This window comes from Salvia hispanica, chromosome 6, assembly GCF_023119035.1.
Source record: "Salvia hispanica cultivar TCC Black 2014 chromosome 6, UniMelb_Shisp_WGS_1.0, whole genome shotgun sequence".
Lineage (NCBI taxonomy): Eukaryota > Viridiplantae > Streptophyta > Magnoliopsida > Lamiales > Lamiaceae > Salvia > Salvia hispanica.
In genome coordinates, this window is record NC_062970.1 from 29,004,630 (window position 1) to 29,010,843 (window position 6,214).

A 6,214-nucleotide genomic window follows, 5' to 3' on the forward strand; every position below is an offset into this window, starting at 1 on the left:
AGTAGTATTCAAGGAGAAAATAACTACAAACTTTTAGAAATACAAAATTCTTGTAGTAGTTCGAATTTAAGAGAAAATAACTACAAACTTTTAGGAATACAAATTCTTGTAATAGTTCGAATTTAAAAGAAAATAACTACAAATTTTTAAAAAATACAAAATTCATAAGTTATATTAACAACTTTCATCCATCCACAATAAGTCAATAACCATCAAAATTCATAAGTTCAAACATCCATCCCTTATAAACATCACAATTTTAAAATTCATAAGAATCAAGATCTAACAATAACATCATCAAAGATTCAAAATTCAAAATATAACAAGTTAATGAAATTAAAATATAATTTAAAAATTAAATTGCATATCTTATGCGCTAGCTATTAAGTATTAATTAAACTGTAGTTAAGAAATTAAATTACATTTAATTATAATAAAACATGGAGTAATTTATTAATTTTAGAAAACAAATCGGATAATTCGGGTATACCCGATCGGATATCGGGTAATCTGATACCCGATAATCTAAAATTCTCACTACCTGATCCCGATCCGATATCCGAAAAATCGAATTTCAGGTATCCAATTATCCGATTTTTTCAGGTTTGGATATCGGGTATCCAATACCCGACATCCATTTTGACATGCCTAGCTGCCAGGGTCAGGTTGAGGCATGTCAACAACAATTGTGGCGGTGAAGTGAACTAAAGTGATCTTGACTGGAATGGTTTATACTGGATTGCATTTGTAACTGGGATAAGTTGGGTTGAATTGGAAATGACAAGGAAGGTAGGGAACTTGCTACAAATTCAACCACAAATCAGATCTGGCTTCCTTCAATGTTGTGATTGGATATTTGTTTTTTTTTTGAGTTTGGAGTAAACTAATAAAGGATCATTTCTAATACCATATTTAAAAATGAAATTGAAATGCGGAAATATAAATACTAAGATTAAAGAACGAGAATAACTTAAGGAATACATTTTGATGACTTGATGGTCTTAATTAATGATATGCCACCCTTTTAATAGAGCATTACAAAGTATGTGTACATGGTGAGACTTGTTTCATGGGATAAAATCAATTCTATTCTTGAGCTCGGAGTATTTTTGCTTTTGTAACATAAATAATTACTAAAATCTAATTGGAAAACAATAAATCATTTTAGATATATGAATAAATATTAGTGTAAAAAATTTATAGAGTTGAATATCATTAGAAAAGGTGCATCATATATTGTACTACTGTACTTAAATTTTTGCTAGAAAAAGATATTGTTAAAAAATACTCAATATAAAGTTATATGGAAGGTTTTGTACCAAAGAAAAACTAATATTTTTAATCACTTAATTATGTGTATATATCTTGCTTGTTTCAGCTCATTTAAACAGAAAGACACATATTCACTTTTCTGGTGACTGGTAGCTTAAGTAAACCTCAGTAGCACCTTCCATTAGTTTTGAAATAAAGAATAAAGAATAAAGAATAAAGAATGAATTAAAAACATAAGTTAGTTAAGAAATATTTGAACGAACGATTTCAAACGGTCAACCGCCAGAGATGACGTGGTCCTCCCACAATCTTGGAGCACAGAGAAATGCGGTCCCTCATTTTCTTTTTAGTCCCTTGATAGCATTCTCCACTAAATTTTCGCAAAATTTTGTTTGTTGCATCTTCATCATTTTCATTTGCTTTTGAAAAATATAACTAGATATTTACCTATATTTGTGGGCATTTACTTCATAAATCAGCATAACATTTTATTTTACTTCTTGGGATATATACCTTTTCTTTTTCTTCACTTCGTATATCTGCAACCGCACAAACCAACAAATTTCTTGATTTTCCATGAAAATCACAAGAAACTTTTGAAGGGTTTGAATTAGAGTGCGTGCGTTTTGCAGATAATTATTCCATTTCCAAATTTGATATTATCTCTCAAGGAAAAACAAAAACTAAAACAATAAAAAAAACAACAAAATAAAAAGATTACATCTTGGCATCAAATTGCTGTCTTTTTGCCCGATAATTTGTGGGATTCTGGAGCATTAATCTCAGCTTTTTCTGGGGTAAGAATTGCATGTTTCTTTCTTTAATTTGGGTATTAGGTTTTTGCCCTCATTCAGATTGGTGTATCTCAATCAAATTATTGAATTGGGGATTACTAAAAAATTAGGGATTAGATTTTGGTTTTACAATGGAGAACCAAAATGAATCAGACAAGGGTGGTTATGGCGATAAATGGCGTGAGCTGTATTTGAGGCAAATGAGAAATTGGGATAATAGCCAGAGGCCTTGTGATATAGACACTGTTGCATTCATGTCCATGTCTCAGAAATTGAAAGAGGATGGCAATAGGCTTTTCCAAAAGAGGGATTATGCTGGTGCCATTTTGAAATTTGAGAAATCGATCAAGCTGCTCCCGAGATTCCACGCAGATGTGGCTTATCTCAGGAGCAACATGGCCGAATGCTATATGCAGCTGGGCGTGGGCGAGTATCCGAGGGCGATTAACGAGTGCAACTTGGCTCTCGAGGTCATCCCCGATTACTGCAAGGCTCTCTTGAAGAGAGCTAGGTGTTATGAGGTTTTGCATAGGCCTGATTTGGCACTTAGGGATGTTAGGCTAGTGTTGAGGTCAGAGCCTAACAATCTCATGGCATATGAGATTGAGGAGACGTTGAGGAGAGTGTTTGAGAGGCAGGGGTCGAGGCTCTGTGATATCCCCGTTGATTTGGCTCCCACTGCTTCGGCTTCTTCAAGTGGGAGCAGGGGAGTCGGGGAGATGCCTATGAGGAAGATGAGAAGCAATATAGATGGCATGTTTGTGGATTATAATGAGAGGGAGTTGAAGGGAAAATTTGAGGAACGAAGTGCTAGTTCGATATTTATAAGGGGGCCTACTAGTAGTCGAGCTGAGAAGAATACGGAAGAGAAGGTGGTTGTGGAGGTAAGGAAGCTTAGAAGTAGTGAAGAGGAGGAGGTGAGAAGAACAGTGAAGCTCGTGTATAAGGAAGACATCCGATGGACTCAGATTCCTGTCAAGTGCGATATTTTGAAGCTGAGGCAGATCATTGCTGAGCGGTTTCCTAGCTCAAAAGCCATCATGGTCAAATATAAGGATCAAGAAGGCGATATGGTGACAATCAGCACGACAGAGGAGCTGAGGCTTGTGGAATCGTCTGCAGGCGATGCTTCCATAAAGCTGCATGTTATTGAAGTCAGCCCGGATCAGGATCCGTTGTTTAAGAAGTTGAGGCAGCAAAAGATGGAGAAGAAGCAGGCAGGCACGAGTAAAAAGGAGATGCGCTGTGAATCGACTTGTCTCAGTGATTGGATCATTCAGTTTGCTCAGTTCTTCAAGAACCATGTTGGTTTTGACATTGATGCTTACATTGATCTCCATGAGGTGGGAGTGAAGATCTACTCGGAGGCAATGGAGGAGACGGTGACTAGTGACGAGGCTCAAGACCTCTTTGCTGTTGCAGCGGATAAGTTCCAAGAACTGGCTGCTTTAGCCATGTTCAATTGGGGAAATGTTCACATGTCAAGAGCGAGGAAGAAAGTATACTTCTCGGATGATTCGTCCCAACAATCTGTGCTCGAGCAAATCAAGACTGCTTTTGATTACACGCAGAAGGAATTCAGTAAAGCAGGGGAGAGATATGAAGAGGCCCTCAAAATTAAACCAAATTTCTATGAGGCTGTTCTAGCTCAAGGTCAGGGGCAGTATGAGCAAGCAAAGCTTTCTTGGTATTATGCGGTCGCGACTGAGGCAGATTTAGAGTCATGGCCTTCGGGAGAAGTACTCATGCTATACAACAATGCAGAGGAAAACATGGAGAAGGGAATGAAGATGTGGGAAGACTTGCAAGAGCAGCTTATGTCCGAGTTCCACAAGGAGAATAACATCGAAACGCTGTTGCAGAGAATGAAGCTTGATAACTTGTTCAAACAGGTATCCGCAGATGAACTCGAGGAACAGGCTAACAACATTAGATCCCAGATATTCGTATTGTGGGGCACCATGTTGTATGAAAGATCGGTCATGGAATACAAACTTGGACTCCCCGTATGGCTAGAATGTTTGGAGGTCTCTATTGAGAAATTCGAACAAGCTGGAGCTTCTTCGGCTGATATTGCTGTCATGACCAAGAACCATTGCTCTAATGAAACCGGATTGGAATGTAATGCACAACTATTATCATCGTTTTAGTACAGGCATGGAACGAGATGTATGAAGCAAAAAAATGGCAGAGAAACATCTCCTCTTTTCGGTTGGAACCACTTCTACGAAGACGTGTTTCAAAACTTGTACTGCCCTCGAAAGTGCATCATAGTAAAGGAATGTGGTGTATAATATTACTCAATAGAGCAACTTCATTGGAGTTGGAGAGTAAAAGCTTTCATCAATCTTGGCTAACAAAGGAAAAGATGTAGCGACAGAGTGAAGCCTACTAGTTTGAAGGGATGCTGCACTACTTCTGCTGCATTTCCATCATAACCCCATTGTTTGTAGTTATAATCCATTAATTATATTTTACTGATATTTTATTAAGATGTTGGTTTTATATATGTTTCTCTTTTTTTCCCATTGACAGTGCTTCTCTCTGGACTGTAATCTAATGGTTCTGTTTCATTGCACATAGCTCCTTTTGACAAACAATTGTTTTGTTCTAATTGAAATCATACCACATTTGCTTTTAGGTTATACTATGCAGTTAACTCTTTTTCTTCTTAAAGATGGTAATCGAGAGAGGTATAACAAGATTGAGAAGGCATATTGGAAGTAGAGAGAAGTAAAGAGAAATAGTGTTGTGTAATTCTTGATGTCTTTGATATGCTCATCTCCCTAGTATTTATAGGGAGATTTGAGTCTCGTTAAATACACCAATAAAAGAGTATTGAAAACACACTACAACTAGGAACTCTACACAAAATAAATATGGCGGCCATTTATTCTCTTTCTTTCTTCTTCTGATGTCTTTGATATGCTCATCTCCCTAGTATATATTGGGAGATTTGAGTCTCGTTAAATACACCAATAAAAGAGTATTGGAAACACACTACAACTAGGAACTCTACACAAAATAAATATGGGCAGCCATTTATTCTTCTTCTTTTTCCAAGACTTCCCCTCAAGTAAGCAACGATCCGATACTCAACTTGTCCAAAAATTCTTTGAAGACTTTAGGACACAACGCCTCGGTCAAGATAGTCCATGAAGTTGTTCCTCGAATCGAACAAATGAAAATTCGATGATGCCGCCTTCGAGTTTTTTCTTTGATGAAGTGACCATCAACTTCGACATGTTTTGTTATGTCATGCTAAACAGATTCTCCGAAATACGATTGCGCTTTGTTGTCACAAAAAGTTGACTTCTCCATTTCGTGGAAAGCCAATTTCGTTAACAATCTTCTAAGCCAAAGTATCTCCATAAGACCACTTCTAATCCCTCGAAATTCGGCTTCCGCACTTGATAGGGCTACGACTTTCTCGTTTCTTGCTCCTCCAGTGACTAAGTTACCCAACAAAGGTAAAAAACCTCCAAGGGATTTTCTATCGTCTGGATTGCTTTCCCAATCGGCATCCTGTATCCATCGATTTCTAGATCTTCTTTCTTTTCTAAGAATACCCTATAACCACTGTCCTTTTAAATACCTCACAATTCTCATGACAAAGATTCATATGATCTTCCGAGGGCCGACGATGAATTGACTCACAATGCCAACCGCATATGAGATATAGGGTCGGTATGAGCGAGATGGATAAGTTTTCCTACTAACCGTCTGATACCTTTCACAATCGAGGTTTAGCTCCATCCACAATTTTCAACCCATGGTTAGGTATCATGGGGTTTCAGCTGGCTTTGCAGATTCCAAGAGGCCCGTTTCGACTCAAGCATGTCAAATCACACTTTTTCCGTTAGGAATATCCCGTGTTTAGATCTCAACACTTCAATGCTCCAAGTCCTTCATTTAGAACTCCTTAACAGATTTTCCTTCAGATTTTGGATCTCTTCGTATCATCTCCTTTTATGATCATGCCGTCAACATATATGATTAGACATGTCATTTTGTTGTTCCTCTTCTTAGAATAGTGTGTGATCCAATGGCTTTGTTCGGCCATGTTTGAACATTCTGCAAAATCTTCCAAACCATACTCTAGGGACTGCTTTAACCCATAAAGAGTTTTTCTTAATCCACACCTCTGC

The 6,214-nt window shown here is 37.5% G+C and overlaps 1 pseudogene; it reads left to right on the forward strand.

The window, feature by feature from the left end:
* Nucleotides 1-1,943: 1,943 nt before the first annotated feature.
* LOC125195083 lies at nt 1,944-4,440 on the forward strand (annotated as a pseudogene).
* The last annotated feature ends 1,774 nt before the right edge of the window (nt 4,441-6,214 follow it).